Raw genomic sequence first — 19653 nt, 5'->3', positions numbered from 1 at the left:
AGTGTTCCTTCCAAATCATTGTGTTCCTGATTCAGTTCAACCCTATTCTTCAAATGGAAAAAGTTAGCCTCCAGAACCCAGTGCATGCATCTTAAAAAGAAAAAAAAAAATAGATGAAAATTCACATTTTTTCAAGGTTAATAAAAGATGGTCCCTTTCAAGCAGCCTTCCTGCCTAGGAGGCAGCAGACATGGGCAGGAAGCTGCTCCTCCAACCCCATGCCTCCCAGTTTTAATTCCGTCACCCAAGCCATTAAGCAGAGTCTTCACGTGGATGAGGACAGTGATAGGGAGTGGATACTGTCAACGAACTTCTCAACCCTGTCTATCAATTGCCCTTTGGGTGAGACCATCACCAACGAGAACCAGCAGTGCCCTGCTGTGTCATCTCCAGGAAGGCAGTCACCCGCTGTCCCAGCCGACACATCCTCAATGGGAGAATCCTCCATTCAGACATGCATGGAGCTGTCTCGACTCCGAGCACACTGTTACACCTGCCAGATGTGAATGTACACTGGACACAACCACTGGTATAGCTTCCTTGAGGAGTTGGAATTTCTGGAAAGTTCTCTGGACTCCAGAACCGTCAGTGGACTACCAGAAAGCTACCACATCAGAATCAGAAACCTTCGTGAACACTCAATCCCTGCATCAAAACTGACAGACAGCTGAGTCCTTTGCCCAAATTCTCATCTGACACCTACTTTTTCACCCTTTCTGTTGTTTCTTATTGCTGTGGTTTGAGTGACAGCTATGAGTTCCCAAGTTCCAGTGTCCAGGCTTGGGCTCCAAGATGACACCTAGGTAGATACTATGGACCAGGATGCAGCCGGGCCTTGTGGGAGGTCTGTCAGTCATTAGGATCGTGTCTTCAATTAGGACACTGTTCTTTTAGTATCTTTCTGTCTCTTGGCTCAAGATGCTAGCCCTGTCCCTGGCACATGCCACTACCATTTCGTTCTGCCTTTCTTTACCAGAGGCCCACGCCGCTAGGACCACTATGCTCATTCTTCCAGAGCTGTAGGCCAAATAAACCTCTGCTTCCTAAATAGCCTGTGTGTGCTGGAGGATGGCTTTCTGTACACTGTGAATATATGTTGTTCCCATTGGTTGATAAATAAGCTGCTTTGGCCTATGGCAAGGCAGCTTAGAGGCAGGCAGGAAATTCAAGGAAAGAGACAGAAAAGAGAAAAGTGGAGGGAGAGAGACACCAGACTGCCATCCTAGGAGCAACATGCAATGGGATGCAGGTAAAGCCACAGAACAGGTGACGGTCCATAGATTAATAGTTATGAGTGGAGTTAAACCTTACGAGCTAGCTAGCAAGAGACCGGCAATAGGCCATAGAGTTTGTAAATAATATTAAGCCTCTAAACGGTTGTTTTATAAGTGGGAGAGGGACCACAGGGCTGGGTGAGACCAGAGAAACCTTCCAGCTACATGTGTGTAATATTCGTTCACAGTAATGCAATGTTCACTAACACACTTCCATGCTACCAGGGCCAGCATTTGCCTTCCTCTGCTGCTACCACGCAAAAGAGGCAATCGCATCCACCCCTCACTCCTTTCTCTCAGCCTTTGGGAAGAAATTTTTGTCCAGGAATCAGCGGCTATGAAAGTCCCAACAAACCTCAGAACTTAAAGTCTAGCAAGTCTGTATATATAGCACAAGGGCCAGCAAGAGGGCTCAGTGGGCAAAGACACTTGCCACCAAGCCTGACAACCCAGGTTCGAGCCCCAGGACCCACATGGTGAAAGGAGAGAACTGGTGCCCAGAAGTTGTCCACTAACCTCCCGTGTGCACTACGGCACACACATGCCCACAAATATGCATACACATAGAAATAAATAAACGTAATAGAAAATGTATTCAGAGCATAAAGCCAAGCTTAACTGGCCTCAACTAATTCATGTTCTTTCAACATTTCATTAATAAACATCTCGAGAAAAAAAAACAGAAAGTACCTCATGTACAATGCAAATTACAATGCCAAGAATATCTCGTCGAGAAGACTCTTAAATCCTTCAGTGTTTCCCAACACATTCCATTGTGGAAGTCTGCCCACTTGTACTGATTAGCAATATTCCTTATAAACCCACTAGGACAGATGACAAGGAGCAATTGGTGTTAAGAGGGAAGCTAGGCTATCTGAAGATTAGTTAAATACATTTTCTTAATCAATTCTGTATTTGGGAATCTATATAACTTGATCTTCTGTCCTCTAAAGTAGTCCAAGCTAAAGATCACATTGAGATGACTCAGGTGAAGGACAGGGAAAGCAAGGGCCGGTGGTGGCCTGACTTGCACCAGATGTGGGCTGACTGTCCTAGGTTCCTGCTCCCCCAGAATGCAAATTCATCACCTTCCCCAACCCTTGGCCTGCTTGTGCAACCAGATCACCACCCTAAACTGTTTATTCATGATGTGTTTTGCCATGCATTTTTCTCTTAGGCAAAACCCTCTGTGATTTATGGGAAAGTGAAATCATGTGTTTCTCGTTAGTTTATACTTTAAAGCACCAAAATGTTATTTTGTAAAGCTATTTTAATGTCCAAGGAGTCTTTCAAAGACTTTGTTCCTTGGGATAGAGGTCAACATTTTGCATGAGAAAAACAAACCCCCTAAGCTAAAAGCCAGGTTTAGCTAAGAGCTTAAGCCCCTGGTTTTCAGGGCATTCAGGTCAGCAAAGTCAACTTCACTTTCTCCAAAGACATTCCAGAACTTTTCTCCAGGTATCTTCTGTGGAGGTCTGTCATCACCTTCAGGGTGGGCTTCAAAGAGCTTAAGCTTATTCCCAGGTAGGGCATGGGTACTGGATGTGGGGAAAATCATTCCTAGAAAGCAAGTTATCAACAGCTCATTCTCTATCCAAACACAGCATCCTTGGAGCATCCAGACAATGTATAGGAAGATATACTTGAAGACATGCTGGTTCAGCTTTTAAATTTAAAGTCACAGAATATTTTGACTTAGGAACACCCTTGAAAGATTTGCATCAAAGATACAAAGTTTCAGTTACATAGGATTAATCTTTTTCTTTTTAGTTAGAATGTTCTGAGTTCCTATCCAACTCAAAAAAAAAAATGGGTGCAGTCATAAGTAACTTGATGATGGGGTATGCTCTTGAAATTGGTATGTTGGGTGGTACTGCTGTGATTGTGAGAATAACACAGAACTCACCCACACCTAAGGGTCCAGGCCAGTGACTCCACATGGCTCTCAATGCAGTCAAGAGAAGCAGTAAACATGCCTTCAGAAGTGGCTGGTGTCACACAGTACACAGTAAACTTTTCCTGAGTGGGAATTCACTCTAAAACAGTGATAGAAGCAAAACAAAGGAATATATACATGTGTTCCATAGTGACTCATTACCATTATCAGGCAGCGTGCACTGCATGTGATTACATGTGCTGTACTTTTCTACAGCCAACAGCACAGTAGGTGTGTTTACACCAGCATTGCCACACACAGTTCAGTAATGTACCGTTCTGTGATGTCACAGCAGCTGCATTCACTAAACAATGAGGAGTATCAGCTCCCTTACATCATCACCACCATGTATACAGTGTGTCAATGAGGAGTATCAGTGCCCTTACATCATCACCATCATGTATGCAGTGTGTCAATGAAGAGTATCAGTGTCCTTACATCATCACCACCATATATGCAGTGTGTCAATGAGGAGTATCAGTGCCCTTACATCATCACCACCATGTATACAGTGTGTCAATGAGGAGTATCAGCGCCCTTACATCATCACTACCATGTATGCAGTGTGTTGCTGATTGAAACATCTTCTAGAGATCATCTAAAGATGAGACATGCTCCTCAGAGGTACACAAAAGAGCTCACTGTCTTAGTGTCCCTGGCCTTCCCCATCTGGTTTCCATAGCTACCTTGTCCTGGCCTACCTCCATCAACACAACCTAACACAACTCTCCTTGAGTCTACAGGGGCTATCACCATTCCAAGAGATCACCTTGAAGGAGGTGCAAACATTATACCAGACTTTGTCACATTTTATAGATAGGAACACTAAGGAACTAGGTCTTTAATTCATTTCTTCAAGGTCACAGGTGGAGGTGGGGCTGGGACTTAGAAAAGACTACTCCCAATCTCCCACCAACTCCCAGGACCTAGTCCATTTGTTGAGGACTTGAGCCAAGTTGAGGCTCATTCTGCTTCCTAGAAACTGGGAGAACACCAGAAAGAAATGAAGGAAGATATGAGGGTGCCTGTTGGTCTCAGTACCTCCCACTTTCTGGTCAGGGATTAGCAAAGGCTCAACTAGCCACACATTTACAAAGGAAATGCACACAAAGGAAAGAACATTTGGAGTGGTAGGGAGATGGTTCAATACGCTGAGAACTTGACAGGAAAGTGTGTCCAGTGGGCCAGAAGGTACTGTAAATGGACATTTCCTCTCCTGACTGCCTGTTCCCAAATACCTGGCAGCCACTTCCCAAATTACCACACAGAGGCTTATATTAATTACAAATGCTCAGCCAATAGCTCAGGCTAGTTACTAGCTAACTCTTACATTTTAATTAACCCATTCCTATTAACCTATGTATTGCCACATGGCTCATGGCTTTACCTGTCCTCTAGCATCTCTTGCTCCCTTGGCAGCTTGCTGGCATTTCTCCTGACTCCACCCTCCTTCCCAGCATTCTCAGTTTGGCCTTCCCATCTAACTTCCTGCCCAGCTCCTGGCCTGTCAGCTTTTTATTAACCAATAAGAATAATACATTTTCATGGTGTAGAAAAGGGTTGTTCCACAGCAAGGTACCTAGGGGGTGAAGACAGTAAAATATAAGCATTGAACATTTAGCATCCCTGGGCGTTCCTGAGAGCTGCTCCCAATCTACTGAAGAGTGCATATACCACCGAAGCCAAAAGAAGTTTCTTGAAATAAAAACCCTAACTTTCATTAACTATCTTTTTAAACAAAACTGTTATGCAATCAGTTCCCTTTACTATTCAGAGGAGCTGGCAATGAGTCTCAGTGTTCTCATCCAGACAGGGGGTTGGCTTGGCTGAGGTTCTCAGGGCACTCAGGACCTGCTTCTGCACGTCCCAGAAGAGCTAGTCAGAGCCTCGGAAGCAAGTGCTATCCAGGAAGCCCCTCCCCATCCACACTCTTCCATCTCACCATCCTTTGCCTCAACTATGAACCCTGGTGCCACACCAACAGGTACAAAAGAACCTTCAAACTCTTCAATTGCTAGTGCAAAAAGGTCCTCCCTGAGTCACTCTGAGTCACATCCCTTAAGAACACAGAAGAGTCATCTCCTAAGACTGCCAGTCTCCTAGGCTATCATGTTCACTTTCTTACAAAGTCTTTAAGGCTTGAGTTTTGTTAAAATATCTGCATTTGATAAGAAAGACATCTGGAGGGCGTTTTTCAAACTGTCACTCTGAAAAAGCTATTCCATTAAATGAACCACCTCAGGCTATAAGTACATACAAGTAGAATAGCAACGATGCCAGCCATGGTAGTCCATGCCTATAATCCCAGTCCTTAAGAGGCTGAGGCAGAAGGATTTCTTTGAGTTTCCAACCTGAGCTATAAAGTAAGACCTTATATGAACCTCCCCACACACACTCACACAGCAGAACCTTAACCTAGCCAACTGTCTATCTGGATGGGAAGTCCTCTTCTTCATGTCCCAAAATGTAAGATCACCTATTTTGCAGTCGCCTGCACAGGGTAAAGAAAATCTAAGCAGGAACTTGAAATCCTGCTCTCTGCCTGTGGTAGGATCTCTAATGAGGGTCACTGAGAATGAACAAGAAGAGCAGAGCCAAGTAACAGGGAGGCAGCCAGTGGGCGGAGCCCTCTGGGTGGGTCACTTAGACAGCACCTACTTCGGTGAACAGATTTAAAGGTGACTTGCAGTGGTCCACATAATGAACACTAATGCACAGAACTTGTCTGCAATACCATTGAAGTGCATATGGTTGGGTGTCTGAACATTTGAAATGTGATGTATCTGGATTTTCCAGAGAAACAGGCAAGTGGTAGCTAGATAAATAGGTAGAAAGAGACGTGGATCATGGATCGATCAAGATAGACCAGATTATCTGTCACCCAATATATAGATGGAGGTTTAGTTTTAAAACTCACAGGATTAAATGATAGAAACAGGAAAAGGTTTAGTTACGGAATCACCTCAGTGATTAAAATAATGGATGGATGGATGGATGGATGGATGGATGGATGGATGGATGGATGGACGGATGGACGGATGGACAGATGGACGGATGGATAGATGGACGGATGGATAGATAAACAGGCAGATAAGGTATGTCAGGTCTGGTGGCACACCTGTCATCTTTGTGTTCAGGAGGTAAGGCAGTATGACATAGAATTTGAGGCCAACCTGAGCTACCAGCAAGGTTCTTTCTCTCTCCCTCCCTATTCGCCCCCCTCCCAAAAAAAAATGAGGCAAAGGCCAGGGGCACGGATTTAATTTAAAATCAGCTCACATTATTATCAGGTCTCAGGTGCAGCTAGTCTGAAATCCACAGGGCGACTACAAGGCTGGAATCCCAGGCAAGGGCTGATGCCATAGGCTTGAGACCCAATTCCATCTTCATCTGGCATCCTTATGCTTGGGTTTTGTTCTTAACACTTGCAACTGATTAGATGAGGCTACTCACATGATCAAGGTCACATTCTTTAAAATCCACTGATAACAGCTGTTAATCCCATGTACAAAGTACTTTCACAGCAAGATCTATACTAGCATTTGATCAAGTACCTTGGCACCACAATCTAGTCAACATGACATATAAGTTTAACTATCACATGTGGCAAAAACCTTCTTTAAAAAGAATAGGGTGACATGGGACGATTCCCACACTGGGGACTCTACCTTGGACAAGGCAAGTGAGGAATGGGGGGTGGGGGGAAGAGATGTGATGGTGTGTGGGCTTCTGTCAGAAAGAAAGCTTAGGCTGGGCATGGTGGCACATGCCTGTAATCCCAGCATGCAGGAGGCTGAGACAGGAGGGTCTGAAGTTCGAGATTAGCCTAGGCCATACAGCAAGACTTGATCAAATAAAAAAGAAAGAAAAAAAGAGAGGGAGGGAGGGAGGGAGGGAGGGAGGGAGGGAGGGAGGAAGAGAGGGGGAAGAAAAGAAGGAAGGAAAGAAGAGAGGGAAGGAGGGAGGGAAGGGGGAGGGAGAAAAGAGAAAGAAAGAGACAGAGAGAGAGAAAGAAAAAAAAGAAAGGGCAAAGGGAGGGATTAGGAATTTGATGCTGTAAATTGCTTTCTTCGGTCTCAGGGTGACCAAGGCATTTTCTTGGCATTTAACAGATATTCATTTCAAATGACCATGAAAAGTATTGTCCAAGCACAGTGCCGCCTCTTTCACTTTATTCAAAAAGTTGACCTTCTGACCAAGCAATTACATCATGGCCTTTACATTTTCCTTGACAGTATTTTGACCTCCAACTTCTCAGTCCCCTTAATTTTCATCACAGGCATCAAAGCCAAGGGCCCGTGAAGAGCTGTTTTGTGCAGAAGTCTGGGCTGAGCACTACCAACACTGAAGGAACGGGTGGGTGGTGCACAGAACGGTGGAAACATTCAGATGCATTTATTCTTTTAAAAAAATGTGTGAACATTTTCATTCAGTTTAGGCAAACTTAAATAGAAGCTACTGAAATATATGTATATTATTCCTAAAAAGAATAGCTGCAGTACAGCGAGAATGCCTTATTATCCCAAATTAGCTGCGAAAATCCCTTCAGAGACTTGACAGGAGGTAAAAAAGAGATTTCTCAAAGCACTGCAGAAAAGAAAATCCGAGATAAGAATAGTCATACAATACAGTCTTGTTTCATAACACGTTCACGAAGCCTTTCAATACCTGGCAATTACCACACGGGAAAAAGATGGAACTGTACTGCTGGGAGGAAGGTGAAGGGCTGGAGAAAATTCATACAAACATTTAAAAATGTTCTAAAAAGAATGCTAGTTAAGCTAGGTCTCTTGGGAGACACTCTGGCCAGGGAAGCAGGTAGCCTAACTGCAAATCTTCCTCTCTCCCTCCTTGCCTCCAAAGCCAATCCCAGCCTCATCTCCAGCTCTGTAGCAGACCACATGCTGTGGCCTTCTCTTCCTCTCTGCCCCCAGAGATCTTCCCCTCCAAACTTCCTTCCCTCCAACACATCCCAGCCCCCAGCTCATCCCAGCTCCCAGCTCCCAGCTCATCCCAGCCCCCAGCTCATCCCAGCCCCCAGCTCCAGCAGACATTTCCTGGGAACACACAGGCCACTCCAGGCAGGGAAGCAGGTAGACTGACTGCAGATCTTCTTCTCTCCCTCCCTTCTCTCCTCTAGCTCCACCTGCTGTGACCGCCCCAATGCAGATCTTCTCCAACCTTCTTTCTCCACTCATCCTGCTACCCCAGGCCCCAGTTCAAGCAAGCAGTCCCTGAGAATTGCCAGAGAAGCAAACAGGCCAGTGAAGCGGGGATGGAGGCTTCCCACTCCCTCCTCTCCTCCAGATCCAGTCCCTGGCTCCATCCAGACCACCTGCTGGGGTCTAGCCTTACTCACTCCCCCCCCCCATTCCCAGGACACTGTGAGCAGATCCTGTGGAACACCCTGCTTTCCTCCCACCTATGGACCTCCTCGGCCCCCTCCAACCCCATCCCCATTCCTCAGTTTAAGTACCAAGTACCTAGAAAATCATTTTACTGAGAACCCCAGAGGCCACACCTAGCCAGATCCCAGAAGAATTCCTTATCATGCAATACACCACCACCACACCCTCCAAAGAACCAGAGAGAGCACAGAAATCAAGGAAGGATACACCCACACAATAAAGACAAGACCAGATACCAGCACCTAGAAGTACAATCTTCCCAAACAGATGCCTAGATGCCGGCATAAAAACACAATCAATAATAGCCAGGGCAATACATCTCCACGAGGGCCCAGCAACCCTACCACAGCAGGCCCAGAGTATTGCAACATGGCTGAAGCATAAGATAAAGACCTTAAAACAGCCTTTAGGGATATGATGGAGGTCCTTAAAGAGGAAATGAATGAAGTCCTTAAAGAAATCTACAAAAGCACAAACAATGGAAGGAAATGAATAAAATAGTTCACAACCAGAATGTGGAAATAGAAAAACCCAAACTGAGGGAAATCTAAAAATGGAAAATTTAGAAACCTCAGAGGCATGCTTCACCAACACAGTATGAAAAATGGAAGACAGAATCTCAAGCATTGAAGACACAACAGAAGAAATGAATACTCTGTCAAAGAACATGTTAAATCTTTAAAAAAAAAAATCCTGGCACAACACATATAGGAAATCTGGGACACTATAAAAGACTCAATCTAAGAATACTAGGAATAGAAGAAGGAGGAGGAAATCAGGTCAAAGGCAAAAGAATATTTTTCAACAAAATCATAGAAGAAAACTTTTCTAACCTAAAGGAGGAGATGCCTATAATGGTACAAGAATCTTACAGACCACCAAATAGACTAAGCCAGAAAACAAAATCCTTCAGTACACAACAACCAAAACACTAAACATACAGAAAAAAGAAAGAATATTAAAAGCTGCAATGGAAAAAGACCAAGTATATATAAAGGCAGGCCTATTAGACTTCCCAATGGAGACTCTAAATGCCAGAAGGGCCTGGACAGATGTTCTATGGATTCTAAGAGACCATAGATGCTAGCCAAAACTACTATGACCAACAAAACTTTCAATCACAATAGATAGAGAAAACAAAAGATATTGCATTATAAAACCAAATTTAAGCAAAACTTATCAACAAATATAGCCTTACAGAAGGCACTAGAAGAAAAACTCCAAGCTAAAGAAATTAATCACACTCAAGAATAAACAAGGACTAAATAATCCCAAACCAGCACATCAAAAAAGGGGAAACACACACACACACACACACACACACACACACACACACACACACACCACAATAGCAAAGTAACAAGAATCAACAAACACTATTTATTGACATCTCTCAGCATCAATGGTCTCAATTCCCCAATAAAAAGACATAGACTAGGAGAATGGATGCAATAAAAGGATGTCTTTTTGTTGCATCCAAGAAACACACCTTAACATCAAGGATAGATATCCCCTCATGACAAATTGATAGAAAAAGATATCCCAAGCAAATGGACCTAAGAAACAAGCAAGTATAGCCATTTTAATATCTGACAAAATAGACTTCAAATCAAACCTAATCAGAAGAGCTAGAGAAGGATACTACATACTCATCAAAAGAAAAATCCACTAAAATTGCACCAAACACAAGGGCACCCAAGTTCATAAAAGAAATACTACTACAAATTAAATCACACATTGACCCTCACACACTGATAGTGGAAGACCTTAATACCCCACTCTCCCAATAGACAGGTCATCCAAACAAAAACTAAACAAAAAAAAAAATGCTGGAGCTAACTGACATTATAAACCAAATGGACCTAACAGATATTTCTGGAACACTTCACCCAAACACAAGAGAATATACCTTCTTTCTCAGCACTTCATGGAACTTTCTCCAAAACTGACCACATACTCAAGCACAAAGCAAATTTCAGCATATACCGAAAATTGAAATAATATCCTGCATCCCATATGACCACCATAGATTAAAGCTGGATGTTAACAACAACAGAAAGCTTACAAACACATGGAAATTCCCCAACTCTACTGAATGAAAACAGAAATTAAGAAATGAAAGACTTTCTAGAATTAAATGAAAATGAATACATAGCATGTCCAAACTTATAGGACACAATGAAGGCTGTTTTAAGAGGCAAATTCATAGCACTAAGTGCCTACATTAAAAAAAAAATTGGAGAGATCTCATTCTAGTAACTTAACACCACAACTGAGGGCTCCAAAATAAAAGGAAGAAATTACTCTCAAAATGAGTAGAGACAGCAAGAAATAATCAAACTCAGGCCTGAAATCAATAAAATAGAAACAAAAAATATAATCAATAAAACTAAGAGTTGGTTCTTTGAGAAAATCAGTAAGATTGACAAACCTTTTTCCCAAATTAACTAAAAGGCAGAGAAAGAATATCCAAAGTGACAAAATTAGAAATGAAAAGGGGGACATAAACAACAGACACCAAGGAAATCCAGAGAATCATAAGGACATAATTTAAAAACCTGTACTCCACTAAATTTGAAAATCTGAAAAAAAATAAGTTTCTCAATATATATACCATTTAGCAAAGTTAAAGATCAAATAAGCAACTTAAATAGACCTATAACTCCTAGTGAAATAGAAGTAGTGATTCTAGCCCAGAATTCTACTACACTTTCAAAGAAGAGTTAATATCAATATTCCCCAAATATTCCACAAAATGGAAACAGAAGGAACATTACTCAACTCATTTTATAAGACCACAGTTACCCTGGTACCCAAACCACATGAAGACCCAAAAAAGAAAGGGAATTACAGACCAATTTCCCTTATGAACATAGATGCAGAAATTCTCAATAAAATACTTATGAACCAAATCCAAGAAGACATCAAAAAGATGATGCACCATCATCAAGCAGGCTTTATCCCAGGCATGCAGGGATGGTTCAACATGCATCATGTAATTCAGCATATAAACAAACTGAAAGACAAAAACCACATGATAATCTCACTAGATGCAGAAAAGGCTTTTGACAAAATCCAACACCCCTTTACAGTAAAAGTCCTGGAGAGATTTTGTTGAGACACACCTCAACATAATTAAGGCAATTTGCAGCAAGCCCATAACCAACATCAACTTAAATGGAGAGAAACTCAAAGCAATTCTAGTAAAATCAGGAAAAAGACAAGGTTGTCCACTCTCTCCATACCTATTCAATATAGTACTTGAAGCCTTAGCTAGAGCAAAACATCAACTGAAGGAGCTCAAGGGGATGCAAATAGGAAGAGAAGAAGTCAAAGTATCTTTATTTGCAGATGATATGATAGTATACCTAAGTGACCTGGAAAATTCCACTGGGAAACTCCTATAGCTGATAGATGCTTTCAGCAAAGAAGCTGAATACAAAATTAACTCAAAAAATCAGTATACACACAACAACTGGACTGAGAAAGAAATCAGGGAGACAACACCTTTCACAATAGCCTCAAATAATATAAAATATCTTGGGGTAACTCTAACCAAGCAAGTGACAGATTTGTATAATAAAAACTTTAAGACATTGAAGAAAGAAATCAAAGAAGATATTGGAATACAGAAAAATCTCCCATGCTCATGGATCAGTAGGATTGAGATAATAAAAAATGGCTATTCTACCAAAAGCAATCAACCAATCCAATGTAATCCCCATAAAAATTTCAACTTAATTTTTCACGGATCTTGAAAGGACAATTTTCAGCTTCATACAAAAACTCAAAAAAAAAAAATAGATAAAACAACCCTGATTGATAAGAGAACTGCTATCACCATCCCTCACCTTAAACTGTACTACAGTGCTATAGGAATTAAAACAGCATGGTATTGGCACAAAAACAGACACATCAATCAGTGGAATCAGAATTGAAGACCCAGACATAAACCCATCATCAATGAACACCTAATTTTTAATAAAGAAACCCAAAATACAAACTAGAAAACAAGATATCATTCTCAACAAGTGGTGCTGGTCAACTTGGGTGGCTGCATGTAGAAGAATGCAAATAGATTCATACTAATCACTCTGCACAAAACTCAACCCCAAATGGATCAAAAGACCTTCATAGAAAATCAGGTACACTGAATATGATAGAAGAGAAAACAGTGAATAACCTTGAATTCACTGGCACAGGAAAAGACTTTCTGAACAGAGCCCTGTTAACACAGGCACTAAGAATGACAATTAATAAAGAGGACCTCATGAAATGGAAAAGCTTCTGTATGGCAAAGGACACCATCATTCAGACAAAGTAGCAGCCTACAGAATAGGAAAACATTTTTACCAATTACATCTCCAATAGAGGGCTAATATCCAAAATATATAAACAATTCAAAAACTAGATATCATGAAAACAAATAGCCCAATTTAAAAATGAGGTACAAATCTGTTGTTGTTTGTTTCTGCTCTTTTGGGGGGCCTGCCACCCAGCTCCCAAATAAATCACACACAAAGGCTTATTCTTAATTATAAATGTCCAGCCTTAGCTTGGCTTATTGCTAGTCAGCTTTACTTAACTTAAATTATCCCATCTACCGCCGGGCGGTGGTGGCGCACGCCTTTAATCCCAGCACTCGGGAGGCAGAGCCAGGCGGATCTCTGTGAGTTCGAGGCCAGCCTGGGCTACCAAGTGAGCTCCAGGAAAGGCGCAAAGCTACACAGAGAAACCCTGTCTCGAAAAACAAAAAAACAAAACAAAACAAAATTATCCCATCTACCTTTTGCCTCTGTGCTTTTACCATTCTTCATTTCTGTATACTTTTCATGTTTCTTACTCCAAGGCTTGCTGTGTAGCTGGGTAGTTGGGTCCTGACATCTCCTTCTCTAGCTCCTTCTTCCTTCTTTCCCTCCCAGATTTCTCCTTCTATATATTCTCTCTGCCCGCCAGCCCCACCGATCCTTTCTCCTGCCTCACCATTGGCCATTCAGCTCTTTATTAGACCATCAGGTGTTTTAGACAGGCAAAGTAACACAGCTTCACAGAGTTAAACAAATGCAACATAAACAAAAGTAACACACCTTAAAATAATGTTCCCCAACACAGATCTAAACAGAAAATTCTCAAAAGAAGAAACTCAAATGACTTAGAAACATTTAAGGAAGTGTTCACCATCCTTAGTCATCAGGGAAATGCAAATCAAAACTACTTTGAGATTTCATCTTACACGTGTCAAAATGGCTAAGATTAATAAAACATGCTGGTGAGGATATGGAGTAAGGAGAACACTCTCCCATTGCTGGTGGAAGTGCAAACTCATACAGCCACTATGGCAATCAGTATGGCAGTTCCTCAGGAAGATATGACTCGATCTTTCCCAAGATCCAGCTATACTACTCTTAGGCATATACCCAAAGGGTACTTCATCCTGCCACAGAGACACTGTTCGACTTTGTTCATTGCTGCTATGTTAATAATAGCCAGATATTGGAAACAACCTAGATGTCCCACAACAGATGAGTGGATAAGAAACTGTGGTACACGATGGAGTATTACTCAGCTTTTTTAAGAAAATGAAATTTGCAGGTAAATGAATAGAACCAGAAAAATATCATCATCAGTGAGGTAACCCAGACTTAGAAAGACAGATATAATATATAGTCACTTACATGTAGATATCAGCAGTTAAGCTAATGATAGCCAAGTTATAATCTGCAGGGACTGGGAAAGGCATGAGGAACAGATGGATCTCTCTAGGAAAGGGAAATAGAATTGGGGGAATTGCAACTAGAGGATCAAATGGGGAGGGGAAGGAATACAGGGATGAGGGAGGGAATGCAGAGAGAGAAAGCTAAAGTTAAGGGTCATTTGAGAGGTAGTATGAAAACATAATACAGCAGAAGCTTTGTAAAATACATACATGTATGAAGGGGATCTAAATAAAACTGCCAAATAATGGGGGAGACAGAATCCCGACTGGCCATCTCTTGTCATCAAATAAAGCTTCCAGGACCAAGATTGGATTACATCTAATTAAGTTGTTGGCCAGAGGGGGTGCCATGGGAATCCCCAAACAACCCAGGCTGTTGCCAAGACTATACAGGTTGCTCTCCATGAACTGATGGCAAGAGCCCCAGTGCTGGAGACAACACCTACACAACTCATTGAACATGGAGAAGTCTAGCTGGTACCTACATAGAGACGTCATCCCTATGTGCTAGTATCTTCGGTACAGGAAGGCACTCTGAATGCTATTAAAGGAAAAACGTAAACACCAAGCCAGCCTCAAAACCTTGGATCAACAATGGTATCCTGCCTGCAAGATATGCTAAAGTATTGGTGGCACAATTTTGTGGGAGTAACCAACTAATATCTGATTTGACTTAAGGCCCACTCCAGGAGATGGAATCTATACCTGATACTGAATGGCCAAGAACCTGAGACTAGACAGACCAGGGACCTAGGGGAAAACCAAATACCACTGTCCTAGAGGAAAAAAAAAATCAAATGAACAAATGTAGCAATAAAATAACTCCTAATGACATTCTGCTCTATTCGTAGATCAGAGCCTTGCTCAGCCGTCATCAGAGAAGCTTCCTCCTGCAGCAGATGGGAACAAATGCACAGACCCACAGCCAAATATTACACAGACAGTGAGAGTCTGGAATACTCAACCCTAAATGAGATGTCTCTATCAGATCCCTCTTCTCAGAGCTCAGGGAACCCTGCAGAAGAGGAGGTGGAAAGAGTGTCCTTTGCTTATATATCATGGCTTCCACTTCAGTGCTTTAATGTGATTCCTGAGTGTGTAAAAAAGTGGGTCTCTGCATCTATGTTTGTCTCATGTGCCTTTTCTTGGGCTCTTTTCCTTCTGTTTGTTTGTCCTATTCTGATATATTAGTTTTTACCTTTTATATTATATTGTTATCCCTTAGCAGCCTGTCTGTTTTTTAATGAGACAGAATGAAGGTGGACCCAGGTGGGAGGGGAGGTAGGAAGGAACCAGGAGGAGTAGAGGGAGGGGAAACCAAAGTCAGAATATATTGTGTGAGAAAAAAAGCTATGTTCAATAAAAGGGGATGAGGAGATCTCTTAGGAATTGCACACAAGCTGAAGGCCAGCATAGTGTGGTATTGATAGAATGTGATTTGTTTTAGAAAATGCTGAACATCATACCTTCATTTAGAAGCTGTCTTTGTTGGTGGTCCTTCAGTGAACATACTTTAAACGGCCCAAACTTGTCTGTGTACGCAAAGCAAAGAAGAGCTCCTGAGTGGGTCATTAAAAGGAATGGCAAATAGTTTCCACTCTCAAATATCCTCGAACATAGAAAACAATCATGTGTCTATTTGTTCTCTGGGCTGTTTGGTGCTTATTATGGAGTCTTCCATCCTGCCCAGAAATTACCGCAGAAAAGAAACAGCACCTACAGCATCATAAAACCAATCCCACTTCACCAGAGCCATTTCAATCCACTTCAAAACCGTAGGGTCACGTATCTGAGAAGATACTGTGACAGCCTGAGGGATGAGCTACAAGGAAGCTCAGTCATCAAACTGACCTGTTGTTTGTTTTTGCTCTTTTGGGGGGGTGCACCACCCAGCTCCCAAATAAATCATTCATGGAGCCTTATTCTTCTGTATAAATGCCTGGCCTTAGCTTGGCTTGTTTCTTGCCAGCTTTCCTTATCTTAAATTATCCCATCTACCTTTTGCCTCTGGGCTTTCCCCCATTCTCTTACTTCTGTAAATCTTACTCTTACTCCATGGCTTGCTGTGTAGCTGGGTGGCTGGCCCCTGGAGTCCTCCTCCTTCTCTGGCTACTTCTTTGTCTTTCTCCAAGATTTCTCCTTCTATTTATCCTCTCTGCCTGCCAGCCCTGTCATTTCTCTCTCCTGCCTCACTATTGGCCATTCGGCTCTTTATTAGACCATCAGATGTTTTAGACAGGCAAAATAACACAGCTTCACAGAGTTAAACAAATGCAACATAAACAAAAGTAACACACTTTAAAATAATATTCCACAACACTGACCTCATCAAGCTTATTTTCTAAAACAAGAGACCAACTTGCTTGGGAACAATGGTGAATTAGAAATAGCATAAAATAGGAACTCGGGAGATGGGAGCCAGGTAAGTTTTCATGGAAAACCTGAAAACTAACACTGACTGACATCCTCTCAGCCAGGGCACTGCTGGGTGATACTAATAGCAGACCTTACTCTAAGACTGAATTTCAATAAATAAAAAGGAGCAAACCAAAAGCTTGCATTCAGAGACAGAGAAAGAGGCCACCAAGGTGGGTGGGGGAAAGCCTGGGCTCTCACATCAAACAGAATCAAATACTGGCTCTGCCTCCTGCTGTGGCTACTTTCTGCTTCAGTTTCCTTCTTTGTGATGGGGAGATAAGGGCAGCCATGTCAAATGGTGATGTCAGTGAAGGTTTTGTAGACTACCTGACAATAAGTTGGTTCCCAACAAGTGTTTGTTGTTTAAAAAGTTAAAAATTATATATACATGCCTTGCTGCTAGCTGCTGGACAGTTTCTCAATTCACCAATAAATTCCTCTAACTTCATTTCTTTTTCTACAGTATTCAATGGACCCATGTAGTCTCCTTTTTCCATAAATGGAGCACCACAAATGTAGTCACAGTTCACACATTTCCAAATCTTACAGCCATTTCTGTCCTAGGCCCGCTATGAGGCTAGTGAACTACTATCCCAATCCATACATTAAATCCTCTGCAATTGCTGGGAAGTATCATCACCCTCTGCAGGGCAATTGGAGGAGGGAGAGAGAGCTAGAGGCACAGCAAAGTGCTTTGCTTTTCATGGAGGCATTAGGGGCCATAAAGGCTTTTCCTGCAAGTTCTGTGCATAGCTGTAATCTCTCTTGTGAGTAGAGCAGGCGGGGCTGATGGTACAAGCAGCAGACGAGACTCCTGGACTTTTCAGCTTCAGTTAGTCGCTCATACTTCAATACCGAACCAGAAAAATCTTCCTAAACAAATCAATAATCCACAACTTCACCTCTGTACACCTGGGCCCTGCAGAAGAACGAACACTTGATCTAGCAGTTAGGAGCCCCTGGTAAAACAGTTCTGTCTTACCCTAAGACAAATGCCTTCAGCTCCTAAATACATTCAGATACAAAGAGCTGACCACAAAGGCTCTAGTGCCTTGCCTTCTCAAGAATTACCAGCAAATAAGCCTCCATTAATGGGGGGGGGGGCAGAGAACCAGGGCAAATAAATGGAAACAAGTAATGGGGATTCAAAACTAAATTTTTTGTCAGTCCTGAGTACTGAACACAGGGCCCCCTGCATGCTAGGCAAGTGTCTCTGTCAGGTTTACTATTGCTGTGATGAAACACCATGACCAAAGCAAGCTGGGGAAGAAAGAGTTTATTTGGCTTACACTTCCATATCACCGTTCATTGGTGAAGAAAGTGAGGACAGGAACTCAAGCAAGGTAGGAACCTGGAGGCAGGAGTTGATGCCGAGGCCACAGAGAGCTGCTGCTTACTGGCTTGCTCCTCTGTGGCTTGTTCAGTCGGCTTTCTTATAGAACCCAGGACCACTTGCCCAGGAGTGGCCCCTCCCACAATGGGCTGGCCACTCCCACATCAATAACTAATTAAGAAAATGCCCTATAGACTTGCCTACAGCCCAATCTTATGGAGGCGTTTTCTCAGTTGGTGCTTCCTCCTTCCCAGCGACCCTCGCCTGGGTCAAGTTGACATAACACTAGCCAGCACGGCAAATGTGCCTCCACTGACCTGCAACCCCAGACATAATTTAAAGATCCCAAATGATATACTCACTGGAGTGATAACTGCGTCCATAATGTCAGAACAGGATGCTATGGATGAAAAGAAACCCAAGACGAGGAGGAAATTTTAGAGGTTAAAAAGCACGACAAATTAATACAAGGTTTGGGAGACTAACTAGGCAAACTACCTGTGGTGCTCGGTTTTAATGTCAACTTGCCCAAAATCAGAATCATCTGTGTATGGAGCCTCACGGGGGAATTGTGGTTGTCTTGATGGATGTGGGAAGACCCACCCCATACGTGGGCTGCCCCTTCAGAGAGCAGAGCACATTAAAGGGGTACACGTGGCAAAGGGAAGATGCCTTGCCTTTTGCTCCCTTGGCCTTCCCTCTTCCCTCTGCTGCCAAGATCCAATTCACCCCTGTTGCTGCTGATAATGATGCCTTTGCTGACATCGGAATCAGCATCTTCAGACTTGAATGGTTGACTTAGAACCAGTGGCTCTCCAGGAACCTACCAGGTTTTCAGCCTCAAACTGGGAATGCGTGGGTTCCCAGCCTTGTGGACTGGAAAACTAATGGCTGTTGCCTCTCCAGAGTGAGAGAGGGGGTGGGACTGTTCTGACTGAGGAGGCACCCAGCTTCAAGGACCAAGCAAGCCAGTAAGCACTGTTCCTTTGTGAACCCTGCCTCAGTTCCCATCTCCAGGCTCCTGCTTTGGCTTTCCCCAATGATGGACTTCGCCTGTAAGCCAAATAAACCCTTTCCTCTCCCAAGTTGCTTTTAGTCAGTGTTTTATGAAAACAACAGAGAAAGGCCAATTAGGACTCCACCTATATCTGAGATCTAAAAGACAGTATAAGGCTGAAGTAACAGACAGTGGGCATGGAGAATCAGTCCAGGAGACTGTTCATTTGGCTATTTCAAGGCAGACAGGAAGCAGAAGAGAAGAAACTGGAATAATTCATGCAAGAAAAAAATTCCAGAGATTCTCTCCAGATACAAAGTGCTCCCACATGACTACTGTGAGCAGAGACCAATGCACACTTGCACCAGTCTTGAGTACACTACAGTGACCCCTATAATGTCACAGTTGAAGAGGAATCTGCCTTTGTGGAGAGGAAGACAGAATCATGTAAAACAGCCCTCTCCTCAGGACCAGCGAGGCCAGAGACCCCCTAAGACAACCAGGCTTTCAACTCAGAATCCTATTCCCACCATTCAACCAAAAGAAGTGGGTAAAATACAGACTTCTTCAG

This window comes from Peromyscus maniculatus, chromosome 9 (assembly GCF_049852395.1).
Source record: "Peromyscus maniculatus bairdii isolate BWxNUB_F1_BW_parent chromosome 9, HU_Pman_BW_mat_3.1, whole genome shotgun sequence".
Lineage (NCBI taxonomy): Eukaryota > Metazoa > Chordata > Mammalia > Rodentia > Cricetidae > Peromyscus > Peromyscus maniculatus.
This window is presented reverse-complemented; position numbering follows the sequence as displayed.